Raw genomic sequence first — 22,380 nt, forward strand, 5'->3', positions numbered from 1 at the left:
GGTGGAGCTGGGGAAGGTGGAGGGTTTCAGAGGAACTCGGATAATGTGCTGCAAGACTAGCTTACAAACAATGAACCAGGCTATTTAAATGCACTGCAAAAAAATGCTTTTCTTACTTAGTATTTTTGTCTTGTTTCAAGTCCAAATATCTAAAAATTCTTAAATCAAGATGCATTTACTAAAGTAGTAAGATGCCATAAGATATTATGTCTTGTTTTCTGTGGAAATAAATCAAAATTAGGTGAGTTGTTGCTTAAAACAAGCTAAAATATCTACCAATAGGGAAATAAAAATTATCTTGTTTCTGTTTGAATTAAGATTATTTTTCTAACCCCATTGGCAGACAATTTTGCTTGTTAACTCACTTCATTTTAATTTCCCCATAAAACAAGACATAATATCTAAAGGCAGTTTGCTCATCTTTTTAAATTTTGTAAATGCATCTTGATTTAAGAATTTTTAGATATTTGGACTGGAAACAAGACAAAAATACTAAGTAAGAAAAGCATTTTTTGCAGTGTGTTGAGCAATCAATCCCATTGGCCGCAGAATCAGCAGAGGCCAATCAGCTTGTGTCATGCGGTAAATCATGTGTTTGCTAGCAGAATGCATGTAAAGGACCTATAAGCCTGCAACATCTAGGGCCCTATTTATCTAAGCGCATGGTCTAAAGTGCACGGCACAAGTTTACTTAGGGCGTATTCAAATTTGCTAGTTTAACAATGGGAAAAATGGTCGGCTCGCCCGGCACATGGTCTAAAAGGGTTAGACAATTACTATTCTCTTAATGAGTAATGGGTGTGTTATGTGCGTAATGTGCCAAAAACCAATCAGAGTCTCATCTCCCATTCCCTTTAAATGCCAGTTGTGTTCGCGCCATGGCGGATTCGCTATTTACATGACAAGCGGAAAGACTGAACGCGTCTCCAGAGAGGAAACAGATCTGCTCGTACGCAAGGTTAAAGTGTGCAAGCTACGGGACAAGCCGGATTCCACCATATCTTTATGTACACAATAATAATCTTTTAAATCTAATAACCTTTTATTTCTAATATTTGGCATGTCTGTTTGCTGCTGTGCGTCCCTGTGTGTGTAATAAGCAGAGTGTACACTCGTTGTGCATCCGCCTAATAGGCCCATATTACTAATGCGTCCTTTAAATAACAAAAAAAAATTGTCTATTTGAATTGCCTCAAAATAGCAACGCGTCAACAATCCACCAGAACACACCTCGTTTTCAGACCAGCAGCCCATGGGCGCACAGATGGTCGCAAATGCATTTGCTATTTAAACAACGTGACGCAGGACGTGAAGATGATAACTGCGTCGGGCTGGACTAGCAAAAAACACTTGCGTCAGCCTGGCACCGCATTGCACCGGGTGTATGATAGGCCCCTAGAGTTTCATGACTGAACTGAATATATATATATATATATATATATATATATATATATATATATATATATACTGTAGGCCTATATATGTGTGTGTGTGTGTGTGTGTGTGTGTGTGTGTGTGTGTGTGTGTGTGTTATGCTTATGACTCTATTTTTTTTTTTCTTTTCTGTGTATTTAACTCTTGCTATGTAGTTTATCATTATTTAAAAATAATAATAATTAAAAAAATATATATATAAATTTGTTTTCAGCGAGTCACGGTTGCAAATCTGGTCAGAGAAGTTTTGTAAATGTATACCTTAATCTAAGTCGCTTTGGATAAAAGCGTCTGCCAAATGCATAAATGTAAATGTAAATGAAGAAGTCTTTGAGAACATTTTCTGACTGAGATAAGGAGCTAAAAGGCTGTATCCAGTTCATTTTGAGTGTTGGGTTTCTTTTTGACTTAGAGCCAGATGAGTGAACCTCTGTAATATGAGTGGGAGCACAATTCCCCCTCTATCCTGTGAAGACAGATGTCTCCCAGAGAGCATGTGTTTCTGGATGCTTTCCACTTTGAGAGATTAGTTACACAATTTTTCATGAAATGTTCTTTGCATCTATAAAGCAAAGGGGCAAAGAAATGAACCCCTAAAGGCATTATGACATAACTCAATCATAATAAAAGGACACTTTATATAGTCATATTTCAGCGCAGAAGATCTGAACGCAACCACTAACTGCTAAAACATCCCACCAAGGCTCATAAGCCTTGTGTCCTGCATTGCCCCAGCATGCCAGTACAGCACAAGTGCCTGTCTGAACATTCAGGAGGTGTTAAAGTGTCAGATAAAGCAGGAGTTTGTGTCTCAGTCACCTGTGATTGTGTCTGCAGCACTGATCATGATCTCCACTGTTTACTTTAGAATTTAAAACATCTGCCACAATAAAACATGTCAATTCAAAAAGGCAATACACATTTTTGTAAGAGTTCCAAAGATTCTGCCTGGGCCTGCTGCTGTGTTTAATTCATTCCAATTCATTACACAATATGTACGTAATGCTGTGTGAGCTTTGGTTTCTGGCACTGGTACCAGTACATTCCTGGAAGAGTTTACTTTTGCCTTTTAAAACGGTAAAAATCATATTATAAATGCCGTAGCATTGCAGATATAGGTTAATGAAACACCATGAGGTGTTGGATGTTTGAGAGAATCTCTTAATAAGTCAAAGGATGGAGGTATATAAATATTCCATGCAATCCCTTTATTTAATGGATATTTCAAGAAAAGCTGAGACACAGACTAATGGCAAATAGGTTTGCGTTTTGAAATCCCTTTTAAAGCCAAAGAGGGATAGTCTGACATTGTTTAGGGGAAAACGATAGAAGAGAGGGGTGAACAAAACGTGTCAGTAACAGGGTGGGCAAGCGGCTACTTGTTGTCAGCTTTAGGGAAAATTCTCCTCTTCATAGTCAGTGAGTCAGAAGGAGTGTAGACCGAGACTGCCGAAACTTTCTTCTTCCACTCAGCACATATCTACACACAAAAAAAGATGTTAGTCATTATGGCATTTTTAATTGTTCTCCTGGTATCAGGAAACACCGAAGGTAAGAAATTTCAGACATTTAGTTCTTCATAAGTTCATTGATGACTTCCCTTGCATAACTGTATTATGGTTCACCAAATTACTTTAAAGAAGTGCACTAATTTTGATGTGTTGACTAACATCATAAAAAACACATATTACTTGATTTGATTTTAACTGCAGTGTGGTTTCTGATATTACATTTAAAGTTAATATATTTTAAATGTACCAATTTGCAAATTCATTGATCATGTTCAATTCAAATACATGACATACACGTTGCACCGGGCGCAACCTAACGCAGGGTTAAATGTCACACAGACCTTTTAAATATAGTCAGGGTGAGGGTCAAGCAGGTTGTGTTTCTGCTCTTCGGACTTGTGGAAAGTTTTGATAAGATTTTTGTGAAGATATTGGACAAAGAGTGTTTTGACACCATGCAAGCACATTTTTTCATCATATGGTTTTTTTTCGGTTTCTGAGTTGTGTGTGTATGTCACCAAATCTAACTTTATATTACCTTAATCACTGTCTTGTTGGATAAAACATAGCACCATTTTGAAATATGTCAGCAATAGGGGTGTAACGATACGCGTATTCGTATCGAACCGTTCGGTACGAGGCTTTCGGTTCGGTTTTCGGTACGCACTACGTACCGAACGGTTCGTTGGACCATTTTTTCTGCCGACAAAAATAGTTATTTCAAATGAAGGCGCGTCGCGGGTGGCAAGCGCGCTCATAGAGGCTGGCACGACCACAACATCAACTGGCAAATGCAATGTAAGGAACGAAACTGAGCTACTCTTATTGTGTTTGTGTGGGCCGTTTATCAGTTTTGACCTGTGAAGCGGGACTCGCGAGCCCTATGCGCGAGCCTGATCAAGCAACACCTCACAGCGCTAAGAGATCCAGACCAGTAAAGAAAGCATTTGAATTTCAAATGCTTTTTGAATTCGGCACTGAAGTAATAACATCGCTGCGAGATCTAGTGAGAAACATGCTCATTTCTCTGTTATTAACGGATCAAACAGCGCTGACGTGGAAACCAGGAAGAAACATCGTGCCATGAATGAACTGGCCGGTGTCAGATCAGCAACATTTACCGTGGATTTACTGTAGTAACACTAACTGCAAGGTATGGAAGTTTGTCAGGAATAGGCTATAATGCTTTCAAGTAACATTACGTCGGTTTTATTTTGACATTATGAATACAATTGCTGCCCTCAAATGTTAATCTGAACTAAAATAAACCTTTGTTTATAACTAGCCTACTACTACAATATTACATTTCATTTTGTCCAAGGAGCTGTTTTGTTTTATATGCTCATAAGAAGAGTCAAGTAGGCTATAGCTCCATTATTGCTCAGTTAAAAAAAAAAAGCAACAAAAGAAATACATAAAAAAATCATACTTTATGATGTTAGTTTCATTAAATAAAATAATAATAAAAAAAATTAATTCAAGGAAATTTCTGTGGCATTTATTTATTGTTGCTGTATGGAAAACGTACCGAACCGAACCGTACCGAACCGTGACACAAGTGTATCGTATCGAACCGAACCGTGAATTTTGTGAACCGTTACACCCCTAGTCAGCAAGTGTTAGCTAGGCTTAAACTACGTTTTACACAGCGGGGTTAGTTGTAGAACAGTGTTAAACCGCCAAGTGTACAACGATAATGAAATGAAAACAAGGAGCCACACAACTTTTCAGGTTTGAGTATTTATTTATATATTTATTTTGCCACATTTAACTTTGTTGGACTTTCACAAGCAATGTTGGAATTTAAATGTCAAAGTATGATTTTTTTCCACATGTGTTTACTATGCTTGATCACTTGTTTATTTATTAAGAATAGACTTTTTTCATGCAATAAAATGTGCTTTTAAGCTCGTTTTTATTATTATTACTGTTATTAGTATTATTAATAATAACAATTTTGCATGCAGCTGCCACACACAAATATAATTCAATTGCAATTACAATATTTTATGATTTTATTTATTTATTTATTGCAAAACTGTGCAGCCCTTCCCTATATCTCTATCCATGATATTGATCCATATAATAAGGATGATTGGATGAGGGATGGATGTATGGATATCTAACTATACATATGTACAAACAATATAAAACTATACAAATAAAATAGTACTGAATAAGTGTTACAACTAACCCCTGTGTCTGTTACAATTAACCCCGCATATGGGGCAAGTTGTAACATTTGCACTTTCAATGCACCTGTACGAAAATGGTAGGTCCTAGAAAAAAACTTTAAGTGTCCATTTGTAGCAGAGAAGTGTATGTTGCCTGTGTAAATAAAAAAGATTAATCTAACTTAATTATTATTATTATAAACTAAAATCCAAGACCACGTTTTCAGCGGATTCACAATCCTGCTGCTGGTCTGTGTAACACAGTCTCTGTGCAGTGGTTTACACACAGCTCGTGCTTCTCCCCTGGACGTTTCAGCACTGCTGAAAGAGTTTTTCTTTTCTAAAAGAGCTGCACGGGCACGTTTTTCTAAAAGATGTCTCGCCCGTGTGTTTCTGGATGAGGGCGCATGGTCCATCTGCCTAGCCTGTTCGGGCTTTAATCACGCCCAGGCAGTGCTCGTGGATGAGTCATGTTCTCATTGCGGTAACATGCCCCTCGCGGTGTTAAGGTCAAGACTCAATGACCTCCGTGGAGGTAGAGTCCCCTCTGTCACACTCCAATTTATCTCCTCCTTGAGAGGGGATACTTTGGCTGGTGATCTGAGGGTACGTGATCTGAGGGTTACGGTGTGGAGCAACCCGACGAATCTTCCTCTGGCCACACCCCCCTGCACATCGCAAGCCGTGGAGCTTCCGGATGAGCCTGGTTCCTCTCGGGGACCCAGTATTTAATTCGGGGCTCCGGATGATGACGCCATGTCGCTCACAGCGCCTCAAGTCGTGCTCGATTCTTCTGGAGATGAGGATTCGGCTGCGTTGCCTCCCTCGGGAGTGCCAGCGTTGCCCGAGTCGTTTTCAGAATTGATGGCCATGCTTGCCCGGGCAGCTGAGAGCATTGGGTTGGAGTGGCGTCCTCCCCCGAGCGCTCAAGGCTGGATGATTGGTTTTGGTTCCAGGGGGAGGTGCGTGCTGTTACCAGGCCCCAGTACCTTTCCTCCCGGAAGTGCATCAGGAGGTCACCAGGTCATGGAAGTCCCCGTTGACTTCCCGTGGCTCGGCGGCGTCCTCTGCCTTCTCTTCCCTCGATGGCGAGGCGGACAACGAGTACACTTGGGTCCCCCCAGTGGAGCGCGCTGTGGCGATGCAATTGTGTGATCCAAAGCACCCCTGTAGTTTTTCGCCCATTCTCATTGCCAAAACCTATAGAGCTGCGGGGCAGGCCGGCTCCGCTCTGCATGCCATGGCCATCCTTCCAGTCCATCAGGCGAAGGTGTTCAGGGACATGCACGAGGGAAGAGCTGACCCGGGGCTCATGCAAGAGCTGCTCACTGCCACCGACCTCGCTCTACGGGCGACGAAGGTCATTGCGTGATCCCTGGGTCAGGTGATGTCCATCTGTCTGGTCCAGGAACGACATCTATGGCTCAACCTGGGGTGCGTTTCCCAAACAACTACGTAACTCGCTGCTTAACTATCCTAGTACGATGCATCGTTGAAGAAATCAACTAGCTGGCCACGACTGTTTCCCGAAACCGTATTGTCGCAAAATGGTCGTTCAACCACGTTGGTTTATGATGTCACGCACGTGGTGGAGTAATAACTTCTATTATTGAATCTGTTTGAGATCGAATTAACGCTAGATGTTTGCTATAAATTACAGACATGACATCTGAGGACTATTTCTCATTTTTCTCAGTTATTTTGCTTTATTTCCAGATTCAATCATAGGCTCGTTCTTAAATAGTAGCACATTCGCACATGCGCAGTCTTCAAAAAACGGTGCTTTAAACCTCTTGACAAACTAAAAGACGTAAATTACATTTACGTATTCTAAATAAAAGACACAGGAAATTGTATTGGAATGTCAGCTTATTTTGCTCAAGATAAGGATTTATTAAGTCCACATGTCATGCAAACTAGAAACTATACTTCTAACCACAGGTAGAGAGCTGTCGTTCCAACTACACAACTTTGCGATGCTGTTTGCGAATGTTCGTTACAACGATGGTTTCGGGAAACACTGACTTGTTGAAATATGCTGACGATGCTTTTGGGAAACACACACCTGTCCGATATGCTGGAGGCTGAGAGAACTCGTTTTCTCACCTCCCCCACATACCAGGCTGGGCTCTTCGGCAGTGTGGTCGAGGACTTCACCCAACAGTTCTCGACCACCCAGAAGCAGACTGAGGCGATAAAGAGGCCGTGGATGGCAGTGTGTGATGCTATGTCTCACCACTCTCGTCCCCCTCTGTCGCCAGACCCCTGTCAGAGCAGGCCGCCGCGGAACGCTCGTCCTTCCCTGGCCTCCTCTGTCAGGACGCGGAAGTTGACCTCACCCCCACACCGGGACAAGGAAGTTTCTCTACAACTTATGTATGACTACAATGTTTGAAGGAAATTTTCATGCTGTTAACAATGTAATTAATAGTTTAGCATTTTTACCATATAGCATGGGTTTCAAAAAATTTAGACATTTGAAAACCTTTTATTTTATTTTTGATGTTCAACCTTTGAAATTAAGGAATTATTTTGCTTAGCATATATTAAGTTGTCAGAATGCATAGAAATATTTCAGCCAATGCTAACATTGTTTTATGATACTTGCAGATGAAAAGATGCTGGATGCTTTCCCAAACCAGACAATGAATTGCAATGAGAGGACTGTCTTACAGTGCAACATCAGCACATCAATGGAGTTTCAAATTGTTGAAATATACTGGACAAAACAAGCAGAAGAAGGTTTTAAATGTGATCCAAAATTAAGCAACAACCCTCCAGGATTTGAGTGCAATTACACAAGGGAAGCATTAACATTAACTATTTTACATCCTACACCAGCAAACATAGATGCATATTATTGTTGTATAATGACGACGTCTGGACATGGATTTGAGAAAATCAACGTTTCTTTAGGTCAGTTCATTGTTCCATTATTATTATGTTCATTTATCAGTACAAAGTTGCATGCATGATGCATATTTTAATGAATTCATGAATATTTGAATGTACGAGTGAATCAATCACTTAATATGTAGAAAATGCTACATCCCTATGAGAAACTTAAAAAGTAATATTTAAAAAAATAATTTAACATATTTAAAATGTGTCAACCTTCTTTGTATTTTTAAAACATTTGTATTCAATTTAACAAAATGAATTTTATTTCAGAAAAAAAAACATCACATCATTAACCCTGGTAACTTGTGTTTGTAAATGTATTTATGCAGGAAAGTGCAGTGGAGAATTCTCCCAAAATATGACTGGGCCCGGACAAATGGAATGTAGCTTTAATAGTGTGTATCCGGAAGGAATAATAAACTGGTTTCATTACGACAAGAACGTGACTTCCAACTCTAATATCAAAAGCCTGAAGAACTCGGATGGAACATTCAACATCTCAAGTATCCTAAACATTCAAGACAATAAAGAGAGAAATAACTGCTCTCTGTGGTCAATCAAAAATGGACGATATCTTAAAGATCAAGAGATTGAAGTGGGAGTGGAAGTTGGTGTTGCTTTCAGTCAAGAGGACACGACCAGTACTCAAGATAATATGCAGCATTGTTTATCATGGACTCTTCTCCTTCTTGCCCTGATGTTTTCATTGAGAACCTGTTTGTCTTTATAATCTTTATAAATCAACTCAACTCCTACCCAAATATCACAAGACCTGATAAAAAATAATAATAAAAAAAGATCTGGTGGGTATAAAAAAATTAAATTTGCAAGATAGACTGATCATCTAATCAATATTTTCGGGGGAATAACTGCCTGCCATGCAGAAAATCTAGATCTAGGGAAATTGAAGGCTAGGGAATGGTAACACTTCACTTGCTCATGGATGCAGTTGGTCTGACACTCCCAGCCATGTTGGCATGACTTATTGTGAGGTGAGGGATAAGTTATTTCTTGATTGGGCAGTCTTCATTGAAACTCATTCGACCTCCTAAAGAGAGAGAAAGAGTGCAGAAAGACTAAAAACTGTTAAAAAAAAAAAAAAAAAAAAAAACTAAACTAGCATCTGGCTATGGAAGCTATTGATTTGGTAACTCATGATTTCTAACTGCAAATAGAGTCTAACTATATATTATCTAACAATTTACATTAACTATAACACACAACATAAAAAAACACTACTAGCTCAATTCCTGAGAGGTCAACTAAAGCTTTAAAACGCTGGTAAAAACTTACCAACCAGTGTTCCTGAGAAACACTGAAATGAATGGGGTTCAAAGCTGGAACTCTTCACAGACATCAACAATCAGCTTTTTTTTTTTAATTTTTTTTTTATCAATAATCAGCATACAAAACTCAACAATGATGACATTATTCGTGCTGCAGTGCATGATGGGTGCCATCATACAAAACTAACTCATGGCTCCCAGCATATATTGTGGCATTAATAAATTATGAAGCTGAATTCTTTTTCTCTCTCTCTTTCTCTCAAATCCTCCCCAGTACATGGCTTGAGTCTCACACACACACACACACACACACACCTACAGACAATTTAGCGTCTCCAATTCACCTAAACTGCATGTTTTGGATTGTGAGGGAAACCCACACAGACACAGGGAGAACATGCAAACTCCACACAGAAAGGACTCAGAGTCAGAGTCCTCTCCTCAGCTCAACCAAAGACTCGAACCAGGGACATCATGCTGTGAGGTGACAGTGCTACCCACTGAGCCACTGTGCCTCCCTATTTTACTATTTATATTTAGATATGTTTTGATTGTTGTCACCATTGCTGAAGTTTGTGAGTGTTGATGTCTAAGAGTGTCTACATTTTTACATAAAAGATGTTGTAAACGTTTTCATTTTTCATGTTTTCAGCGTTAATGCATTGCAATACTCTTTCTATTACAAAGGCTGAATTTATTTGTGTGTTTTTTTTCTATTAATTAATGCTTACATTTTTTTTAAGTCAGTCATAAAACTATAGAAAAGGCAGTTATTTGAATCACTTTAATGCAGTCATTTACTACTCTTAAAGCAGACATGTTGATATGTTTTTTCATTATCTCTTTCTTTGTCATTGCAGAAATGTTCTCTGAAAAGGCTATTATAATTGCATTAAAAACATTAAAAGTCAAGGGCCAAGAGCCCAACGAAAGAGCCCAAAAACACTTCAAAACATCTGTTTATATATCTGTTTAGGAAAACCGATTAAAGAAAAACATCCATATACATATTATGCATCAATTACCCATGTACCTTTGTGGGACATATGCTGTCAGCTATTGACTGTTTTCTATGACAGGAATGGGGTCTTCCTCAAGGTGGTGCTTGGTGGCACTGAGTCGCTTTCAGATATCAGTTAGGAAAGCTGTGAAAACTATTTAGCTTTGTGATTGAATTGTTTCTCCTTGTTTCATTCTGTATTTTGTTTTTGAATTAGTCCTAATTTTTTTTTTTTTTTTTTTTTTTTTTTTAAATATGCTGTTGGTAAAATTATATGTACACTACCGTTCAAAAGTTTGGGGTCAGTAAGATTTTTTAATGTTTTTAAAATAAGTCTCTTCTGCTCACCAAGGCTGCATGTATTTGATAAAAAACAATAAATAAATAAAAAAACAGTAATATTGTGAAATATGACAATTTAAAATGACTGTTTTCTATTTTAATATATTTTAAACTGTAATTTATTCCTGTGATCAAAGCTGAATGTTCAGCATCATTACTCCAGTCTTCAGTGTCACATGATCCTTCAGAAATCATTCTAATATGATGATTTGATGCTCAAGAAACATTCATTATTATCAATGTTGAAAACTGTTGTGTACAATTTTTTTTCAGAATTATTTGATGAATAGAAAGTTCAAAAGAACAGCATTTATTTAAAATAGAATATTTTCTATCATTATAAATGTTTAACTCATCCTTGATGAATAAAAGTATTGATTTATTTTATTTCTCCCCCCTCTAAAATAAAATTAAAATTCTTACTGACCCCAAACTTTTGAACGGTAGTGTTTAATGTTACAAAAGCTTTAGATTTCAGATAAATGCTGTTCTTTTGAACTTTCTATTCATCATAGCATCATGAAATACAAATGTAAATAACTGTTTTCAACATTGATATTAATCATAAATGTTTCTTGAGCATCAAATCATCATATTAGAATGATTTTTGAAGGATCATGTGACACTGAAGCTGAATTTTCAGCATCATTACTCCAGTCTTCAGTGATCACAGGAATAAATTACACTTTACTGTATATTCACATAGAAAACAGCTGTTTTAAACTGGAATAATATTTCACAATATTGCTGTTTTTGTAAGTATTACTGTTTTTCTTTTCTTTTTATAAATGCAGCTTTTGGCTTGAGGTAGACAATCAAATTTGACCCTTGTTTCTTAAATTGAAAAGCAAACTACTGTCAAAGTGAATAAGTCACAAACATATAGTCCATATAATGTTATCAGAGAGTATTGTACCTCTAGCCATTGGATGATTTTGCATGCATTGTCTTAATGCTTCTGCACTTTTTGACATCATGCCCATACACACAGATCAACGATGCCTTCTTTCCCCACTTCACAAGCCACCACAAAGATTTCCATCTGAAATCCCATAAGTACTCAAACACCCTCATATAAGCTTATGTGATTTTCACTAGTCCGTTTCACTACTCCTAGAAGTTTCATGCAGTTTTACAAAACCCCACTAGGAGGCAGATTCACACTTCACTACATTTATCACTGGCATTGTGGTTCTCAGCTGGTTTTGCACCAGGATGCTGATTTTACATTGAAGACCAAGTGATGACCCAACACAGTAACAAAATAATGAATGATGATTTTGATGCCTACAACAAAATATATGAGAAAGGTTTTCTCTTCTCAAAACTGATGAAATTTGATTTATGCTTATTTGCTCATTTCAAAAGTAGGTCTAATTAGTGTTATTTAAAAAGTATATCAACTTTAATTCAAGGTGCAATGGCACAAGAAAAACAAAGACACAGCAATGACATATGGCTCCTGATAGCAACAAAGTCTGAGCCAAGTCTGGTTTAGTATTTATCAGTTGTGGTCTGGTTCTGGCAGGGGCATTGCAAGAACCTTTGATAACACTTTAGAATACTCTTCCGCCATTAATGAATTACTACACTAACATTAGTTACTACTAATAACTAACAAGAAACTCTGATTAACAAATTAGTGTGTAATAGTGCTCAGTTGAATGTGGCAGTTCACTAGCTAATCAAGTTCTGTGGTGATAGGAAAATCCTTGAGCGCATTTGTTTCGCGATGACTTCAGGTCGCAGGTTTTGTATCACTTATTTATATAAAGCAACTAGCGCAGACATCCCTGTGAACTCTTCTGCACAACTGAATAATACCACAGCTTTGCCATGTCAATTTGAACACGAGTCCTCATTCTTTAGGCCTTTAACATTCACAAACAGTATTACACGTTATTACACACCACATGAGAGGTAATATCCAAAAAAGCATAATTGAATAAAAATGTTATGCAAATCTGCTAACGAAACAACACAAAATACAATTTGCTTATGATATTTGCTTATCTTGTCAATGAATCTTCTTTTTGGAATGTTTTGATATTTTGACTGGACTCTATGATCTTAAGGCTTTAACAGATGTAAAGTAGGTCAAATGTATTCTTATTCATAAAACAAGTAAAAAATATGTCAATAATGTGAAAATAGGTATATAAAATTGAATATTGCCTTGTTTCTCAGGTTAGAGGTTTAAGCTCCTCTGCAGTGAGTTTCATTGATTGTGGCTCTCAAAGCCCAGTATCACACAGTCACACACACCTGAGCTTCTGCCGGCAGAGTCAGCGTTGCCATGGTGAACGCAGGTTTACAATGCTTCCCGCTCGCGAGGAAACATTTCTGAATGCCTGCTACACAACAACAGCTGATTAGCTCCACTTATTTTATTCTCTCCAAATGCACTCTAATTAGTCAAAGATGGGTTTGAAAAACAGCACAGAAATCTGTGATGCATTATTCGCTGTGAAATGTTATTTAACAAGAACAACCAACATAGTCTCATGACATTTTACATATTTGTAAATCTCTTACAATTGCGTATGCTTTATGCGATCTGCAAACCCCAAGGTTTATGTTTAGGGGTGGACTTTCATGGTGAAAGTTTGTCTACACTTACAGATCATACGAATTCATATGAAATGGCCAATTATGTTCCTTCAGCCAGGGCTTCAGAATATTTTATCTGTGTTTTTTTCCTGTCAGCAGGAGAAATCTGAAAATTGGCTGATGGGCTTCTCACTCATAATCTTCAATAGCTTTCATTCCGTCCAGAGGAGATGTGCAACTCACATTTTTCTATTTAGTTCAGATGTGAAGACTTCTGTTAGCAGTCCACCTGTGACGTACACGTAAGTCAAGTTCCATCATCATAAACTGGATGATATTCTGTCAGCACTGCATATAACACAGTGGATATAAATGTCTTGGCAGTTAAAAGCAGAGAAAAATTAATTGGCCTAGTCTGCCGTAAGGCTCTGCTCTGCCTCTGTCATTCAGTTCCAAGAAGTAGCGGGTGCAATCTCTCTGCAATGCAGATAGTGTTTGATTAGTTGCTCAGAGGTGCATCCATAATGTGTTAGCAACGGTGTTTCTCATCACTTCTGTTAACTATGCAAGGTATCATTTATATTTGTGAATTCAAGCAGATCAGATTCATTTCATTTTTTAGAAAATATAGCCATTAAATCTTGTGAGCTACCATTATATCATCCCCCCATCCTCTAAAACCATAAGCAGAACTATGCAAGGTAAAAAAAAAAACAAAAAAAAACAACACAACCCACACTACATATAAAGCAGCTTCACTTGCAGTGTTAGGTGTGGTGAAATATTGAATGCCGAGAGTAGGAAGGCATGAACATTTAAGAAAAATTCAAAATCTGAAATTATCAATGTCATACTATTTAGGCATATATTTGATAAATAACACAGTTAAAACTGCAATATTGTAACATATTATTCAATTTTTAAAATAACTGCTTTCTAATTATTGCGAAATGTCATTTATCTGATGGAAAAGCTGAATTTTCAGCATCATTACTCCAGTCTTCAGTGTCACATGATCCTTCAGAAATCAATCTAATATGCTGATCTGATGCTCAAGAAACATTTCAGTCTTGAAAACAGTTGTGCTGCGTAATGTATTTGTGGAAACAGTGAAACAGATTGGGCTCTTTGGGATTCTTTCAAAAGAACAGCATTTATTGCTAAAATACACATTTTTGTAACACTATCTTTACTGACATTTGATCAATTTTATGTCCTTTCTTTCTTAAAAATAAAAATAAATAAAGCTTACTGACCCCAGACATTTGAACTGCGTGTGTACACAGACAAACCTTAGATGTCTGGATGATATTTAACCCACTATGGAGTTTAGGGGGTTCAATTCCCTGTATTTACACTGAAATCCAAGGTGTGTAAATAGAAAGCTGTACTGACGGCTATTGTTCTCGGTTTACCCAATTGCCTAAGGTGGTTAAAGTCAACACCACTGCAGTGTAAATGCCCATTAAGGATGGCGGTGAACCGTCTTTGACCGTCTGTGTTAGGGGTTGTGTAATCATTAAAACCACTGCTTGCATCTCTGATTATTCCTGAGGAAACACTCCATCTGTCCTCTCTTTAAGAGCCCAGATGAATAGCGTCGTGAGAAGTTCAGAGGATTCGCCTTTTATAATTCACAACACATTTAGTGGGAACAATGCAAGATGCACTGGTTGAACATGTGCGAGGTTAGAAGTATTTGAGCTGGAGAAATTAAACAAAAGCCCACAAATGAGTCCTTTCTATAAATCAATGGAGACTTCAAGAATGAGCGTGTGCTCGGCATATAATAGGCTTGTCTTGGAATATATTTCAGTGATATTGTTCACATGAATCAAATCTTGCTTGGAGCTTTAGGATATAAATCCCTGTAGAACATATTACATGTGCACTCTAAATAATTGTCAGGACACACTCAAGAGTGTGATTTCCCCTGTTCTTCTAGACGCAATAATTGCATTATTGTGTCACGACCCTGTAAAATCACTCAACACAGAACCTGTTACAAAGCTCTTATGGTGTGTTCACACCAAATGCGAATAGAGCGTCAAATTCGCGTCTATCGCGTCTAGTTGGACGCTTGCACATTTTAATCCATTCGCGCGTCCGTGTCACTAGCGAATAAATATCCCGCCAAAAAGAGTATCAACAACAACAACAACACTTTATTTCTGCCGTACGTTTCCGTCATGTCTAGAATAAGACGTATTGCTGCTTTGTATTTGTTGTGGAAGATCCAAAAACGGAGGACATCCAAATGTCGACGTGTCTCACAGCACCATCCAGAAACGCACTAAACTTGGTGAATTTTCTTCGTACGGTCTCTGTAGGCGTATGATTTTGTATCATAAATTTCTGGATAGGCACACACAGCAACAATTAGCATCTCCTCCATTTTCGACAACAGTGAGGGAACCTGAGGGAACGGACGAAACCGGTGACGTTTCAATTAGCTCTTCGTTGAATGGCTTGCGCAACTAAGCATCATGCGAATTTTCCGCTCGAGTTCAATTTTTTCAACTTGCGCGGAAGACGCGATTCAGGAAACGCGTCGCTCAATTCGCGTCATTCGCACCGCCCGGCAACAATTCGCGCCGATTCGCGTCTTTGCATTGACTTTGTATGTAATCTACTCGCGCCAATAATGAAATTCGCATTTGGTGTGAACACACCATAAGAAACACCAATAGCAGATTTGCAGATTTTGATATTTTGGCAAGACAAGAGAATTAGCACGAGTTAAATCTACAGTATCAATAATATGATTAAATTCAGTTCAAATGGCACAGTAAGTAAACATAGAAGTCAGTAAATAACCAAGACCAGCAAAATGTGCCTAAAACTTCTACTAGTATAAATACTTGCAGGATGATTTTTCCATCCTAGCTTCTACAGCTGCAAAAATGATGAATTGTACCTGTGCTTTATGTGCCAAACTAGTGGCCTGTGGAGGACATGCTGGCCTCTAAATCAGTCACAATAATGTGCAATTAAAAAATGCCTGTCTCTCCAGAGCTTTCTGATCCAGTTTTGTCCACTTTCCTTCCATTTATAGAAGTATCACTACAATACCTCCCAAATGCAATTCGGCAATTACCCGTGCGATGGATTGTGGGGGCTGAGGTAAGCCTTTGTGATGGATATCACTGTATCATTCTGTTCAGGGAAAATGGACACTCCATACAAATGATTTTAAACCTTTCAGCTGTGCCTGGTTTATTTGCCCATTTATAGACATTCAGATCTATGTTCTCCAGCATGATTTGAAAATTATGCAAAGAGCATCTTGTGCTTCAGTGGAAATATAAAAAATAAAAAATCTGACCATCTCTACAAAGATTTCAGCGCATTAACAGTTCAGAAACTTAAACATTTCTCCATAATTTAGTTGTGTAATTTTTTCCTTAAAAATCCTAAATATATACAGTATTCAGCGTGCTCTAAGACTTAGCTCTTAGGTATCTACTTTGTTAATAAATCATTTTATAAAAATAGTAAATATATTTCATACAATACACTGGAAAAAAAATCTCTGAAATAGCAAAACTATTGAAAGAACATTTAAGTACAGGCTAATCAGTTCTTCTTGGTGGCTTTAAAGGGGTTATGGCATGATAAATCACATTTGTATGGATTTTTTAAAAAAATTGACATTTTGACAGGTATTTGTATTAAAACATTATAATCCCATTATAATCACTGACGCTGTCTACACTGGATAAAGTTTACAGATGCACGTTCAGTTTCAGACATTCTTCATGTGCTTGAGTCTGTCGACAACAGGACAAATGGAAGAATGAAAGAACTTTCGCTTTGATGCGTCCAGTTTAAACAGTTTGTTTGCGTCTCTGTACAGACTTCAGAAGGATGTCAGCGTCAGAAACAAGTGGATGGTTTCATTTAATGTTGTCCAGGATCATATGTTTGTTCAGAGCATTTTTTTTTTTTTGTAAACAAGGCGCAGAGTAATGGAGAGTTTGCAAAGAAACTATTGTTAAAAGATAAAGCAGCCAACAGTATTGAATCTGACAGCAGCTGCATCACAAACCGTAAGTAGATGATTTCACAATGCTTTGTCTGTAAATTATGTTTTTTTTGTGTGTGTGTGTGTGTGTGTGTGTGTGTGTGTGTGTGTGTGTGTGTGTGTGTGTGTGTAAAAAAACATACTTTAAGTTTACTTTTAACTGAACCGAAAGAAAAAACACAGCAAAAACTTTGTATGCTGGTCTATCTGTAACGTACTCGATTGTAGCAATCACTCGCACAACGAAAGGAATTTGTAGAAGGAAACATGTAGAAAGTAACCAAACATTAATAAACATATAGACCAACAGCCACTAGAAGAAAACTAATGGTATTTAAACACTGGGACTAATGGGATAATTAACGAGACAACAGGTGGGAATAATGAATCACAACACAGCAAAGCTAGGTCACAGGGGAAACACTAAGGAGCTCAAGACGACCAAACATGTAACACCAATACAAAAAAAAAAATGTTTTACAGTGATGATAGTCTTAATATGTCGTGTAAGTGACGGTAAAGTAGATCTACTTGTCCAAGAATGACATTCTTTTGTTCAAAGATCTTCCCTGTTGTCCTGTTTGCTCAAACAATTCATGAGAACAAATTATTCTGGCCGCCTGAAATAGACCCGAGATCTAGATCTTGGCACTCTATTATTAAATATTAATTCTTCCAGAACAAAGCTTTGTCTTTGTTTGCTTCACGTATTTCCTCTTCATTTTATCAAGACGAGCAAACATCGTCTGTCTGGTGAACAGGTTTACCTTTCCCTCATATAGTGAACGGCACACATCTGATACACTTCAACTGACAAGGGCACACGACACCTTACAACATGCATTCATCTCATCCAGTTCATTTAGTGCTTTCATGCAGATCTTAAACTTAGTCGTGTGACCCTCTCTCGGTTTAGCGGTTAACGTCATCGCTCGCATTGTAGGCTATTAATACGCCACATTAAACCAGCAAACACATCATGACCACATGGCCGCTCAAACCCAAACACAGAGTCATTATGGTTGACTACGCTGTGTTGACAATGGTGCACATTCAGTCCTTCAAGGGATGGTTTTGTTATAATGCCATTTACTCACCCTGTATAGGTGAGTTTATCTCGAGGTGTGTGTGTTTGGTAGTGAGGGCATGTTATATGGAGGTTTATGGGGAGTAATAAAATCTTACTAGCTAATAGTATTATGTATTCTCATTGGACACTCTGACTCTTACTATTAAACTTTGATGGCAGTGAGTGAAGACAATTCACAGCCAAGAGCCATGCTTTTATTTATAATAGTGTGTCCATAAGAACTGTTCTTTTGAAATATGCATTAAAAATCGATCATAAAAATCGTATTTCATGCCCTAAATACCCCCTGGCCTCCCCTAACTGCATTAAATATAGATATAGTTCTAAAAATCGTTCAGAATATAAAAGAATAGAAGAGTTCACACCACAACTATATGGATAACAGCACAGGAAACGTTGATCAATGATTAAAAACAATAAAAGCCCATCAGAATCCATCCTGCTTTAAAGAGCTCGAGCATTTAAAACGACAGATGACAAAACTGAATAAACAGAACGATACCGTCCACGGCTGTGGATGCTAATATAGTTGTTGTTATTTATCTTTATAGTTATCGTTAGTGGTGTTAATGGGCCTTAAAACCAATTAATCTTTCCAGCTGAAAGCATTGTATTAACAAAAAATGAATATAGTTTGCATGTTCCCATCTACTAATTTAATGGGTTAGAATAAGAAATGGTGGTCCTCTAGAATCGGACAGTTTTTCGCCCTATACTTTGGGCATGAGGAGGGAAAATGTTTTCTTGAACATTCTGGTTTTTTTTGTGTGTTTTTTTTTTCAAGTGAAATGATATAAAACATCACAATAATAAAGAAAAATGTCCTGATTTTTTTCCTCATAATGGCCCTTTGATTCTATTCTGTGTGTTTACCGTTGTGTTGTTACTTATGTTTGCCTTATATATATATATATCCCACAGGGTCACCATAGAGAGGAAACTAAACAAAGTCATTAAGACAGATAGAGGCCAAATGTGGAAATTCACTGGAACTGGATCATTGCACTCACCTCTAACCCAAATCAAAGAAAGCACAGGGCATAATCGGTTGGCCTGAGTTAGATAATACTATTCCTGTCAAAACAGTACTTTTTGTCAAGAGTGAGAGGTAAACTAAGCCACGGTCGGTTTGGAAATGTGTTCAATGCGGAACATATTTAAAATCCATTATAGTTGCAGTCAACATAAAATCTTGTTTTCTCAATGCCTATTGCTGATGTTATTGTGTTATTCATCAGTGCATGTTATTCCAAGAACAAATCTTTGTAATGTTTCATCAAACTCTAATAACTTGCTCCACTTGTGAAACAAATGTCCTTTTTTAGACATCACCAGGCCCTTTTCTAAAGAAGCTTGTTTTTGCAACATAATAAAAAAAGTTACTAATAAAATAATAAAAATGCATTATTAACACTAGTAACTTCTATTAACTAGCAAGAAACTCTGATTAATGAATTAGTAAGTAATAACGCCTAGTTTAATGTGGTAGTTCACTATTAGATAATCAGTAACTACTACTTTTTTTTTCATACCTCCCAGAGGACTACTAATCAGGGGCGTGTCTAGAAGGGGGGCACGGGGTGGCACCGGCCCCCCCTGGAATATGATTGGCCCCCCCTGGTGCCCCCCTAACATCATTGGGCTAGATTTACTGTCAACATGACAATGTCCAACGCCATTGGATCAGAGCGCTGTCAATCACTGCTTGATTTGCGATTCGCAAAGCAGAATCTCTGGTCTGCGTTTTTTTAAACAGGAGTCAGGAGAGAGACACCTCGATACGTCACTGTTTATGGTATACACACTCAATTACAGTATATATATTGTAAATTTCGTTGACGAAAAATGTTCGTCATTATTTTCGTCAACGACATTTTTTCACAGACTAACACGTTCGATAACTATATAAAAAACAGTTTTAAATGACGACAACTATGAATTATGAACAACGAATAAAAAATAGACGAAAATGTTAGGGAGGGGACGAGAGATCCAGTCAGAACTGATTTGCGTTTGTGGTAGATGCGAACATTTGAATTGTAACGTGCTGATCTACCCAGCGGCACACGAGTTGGAATGCGCTTGCTGCATGTCTCACAAATCGTTCAAAAATGTAAACGTCTGGGAGAAAGAGAAGGGCAGACATATGGACAGATCTGAATAAGAGTGACGACGCGAAAGAGAGCTTCGGTATGTTTTTCTGTGCGAACACACACACACACACACACACACGCGCGACCCGAAGAGTGCAGCCCTGCGCGCTGCGCGCAATGGACTGAATTGAACTCTCTTTCGCGTCTGAATGGACAAATACACACAACATGTTGTCTAAATGTCCGTTTTTGAGAGTATTCACGTAAAACACAGTCGGTTATGTCTTTACAGAACGTACAGTTGTGAGAATATCGGATGTGCATTAGCAGTGCAATTGGATCTGCACACTCGGTCTTAAAGTGACAGTGCGTAATAAACCTAATGCCTTCTGTACACTTAATATTGTTCAAACAACAAAATAAAAAGAGAAAAGCATTCACTGCTCTTTAATAATAGCTTTAATAAAATTTAATTCATACAAATAAATATATCTGCTTGAAAGAATAAACAATGATGTATGCAAGTAAAGACTGCATAATAATTTATTGAAAAATAAAAAGACTGTTCTACTTTAGAAGTTTATCCAGTTGAATTTTCTGATTTCCCATGGGCCCCCCCTTACTGGTTCTTGGTCCCCCCTGTGCCCCCCCATTTATAAAATCCTGGAATCGCCCCTGCTACTAATAACTACTGTATACGGGTTCATAATTAATGTGAATAATGCATAATGTATAATATAAGGTAATGGTAACCCATCAATGGTAACCTGTGTTTATATTTGTTTATTAAAGACTTTCCAGTGATAGTATCTGCGCCAAACGATTTAGATTATACCTCATTGTGACACTCGCAATTGTGAGAAAAAAAGAAAATATTATAAGAAAAAAAAAGTCAGAATTGTAAAATATAAACTCAAAATTGTGAGATATAACTTGGAACTAAAAGAAAAAAATCTGAATTCTGAGAAAAAATGTCAGAATTTTTTGTTGAAAACTCGAAATCGCAAGAAATAAAGTCAGAATTGCGAGATATAAACTCACATTTACCTTTTTTTTTTTTTAAAATGTATGTTTTATTCTGTGGCGGAAACAAGCTACCTTCAGATCCGTCTCTCTAACTACTTGGGAATACCCAATCAATCTCAGATAAAATAACTCCTTCCTACATTTATTCTCACTGACTTTTTTTTTAATGTACATATGATACGGACTGTAAACCCCTTGAGTAGCATTAGGGTACATGCGTATGATACATTTGGGTAGGATTGGTGATGTGGGGTATGTGGGTATTACACGCAATAAATTGCGTATCATACGCACGTGGAAACTGTGTATCATATGCATGTAAAAACTAATTTTCGCAATTAAGATCAGGCTGGTCATGTAGACATTTGTTTGTACTATGGGTACATATATATTTGTACTATATTTCCTTACACAAGCATTTGCTTTATAGCCTGAAAATGCCACATTTTTTGAAAGGTACAGTGTATAAACACTGAAAACGATGATTCAACCATCACTGAAACACAATCTACTAAATTTGCATTCCCTTCATGATATTCTTCTATATAATATTTACTAGATTATTCAGCACATTGACTGTTTTGCCTCCATAGGCAAAGGATGCTCTGAAATATCCAGCAAGGAGAAAGCTGCGAGTGAAGGGCAGGCTGTAAACTTCAAGATTCAAAACCAACATTGCAGCCTATATCTCTGTCGCCAAGGGGAGTGTGATACCATCTCATGGATATTCATGCGGAGAAGGAGGAGATAACAGGGCAGATTTACAGTGCAGTCAGTGTTGTACACTCATTTGAGTTGAGAGCAAAATCCATCCGAGGGGTTGGATGCTATTCCTGTAGCATTCAGCTGAACTAATCCATACATCTAAAGGCAATGTACTCAAACCTTGCCCTATCTGCAGTGCTAATAGCAGTTCTGCTGTCTCTAAGCCTTTCATCATTACAGACAA

General features: G+C 37.7%; 1 long non-coding RNA gene across 1 annotated transcript; it reads left to right on the forward strand.

Annotated features, from left to right (window-relative positions):
* Window positions 1-2,542: 2,542 nt before the first annotated feature.
* LOC307155821 lies at window positions 2,543-8,789 on the forward strand. The gene is made up of 3 exons (XR_013820587.1): window positions 2,543-2,985; window positions 7,730-8,035; window positions 8,350-8,789. It is a non-coding gene; the product is annotated as an uncharacterized lncRNA (long non-coding RNA).
* The last annotated feature ends 13,591 nt before the right edge of the window (window positions 8,790-22,380 follow it).

This window comes from Squalius cephalus, assembly GCF_949319135.1.
Source record: "Squalius cephalus genome assembly, chromosome: 1".
Classification (NCBI taxonomy): Eukaryota; Metazoa; Chordata; class Actinopteri; order Cypriniformes; family Leuciscidae; genus Squalius; species Squalius cephalus.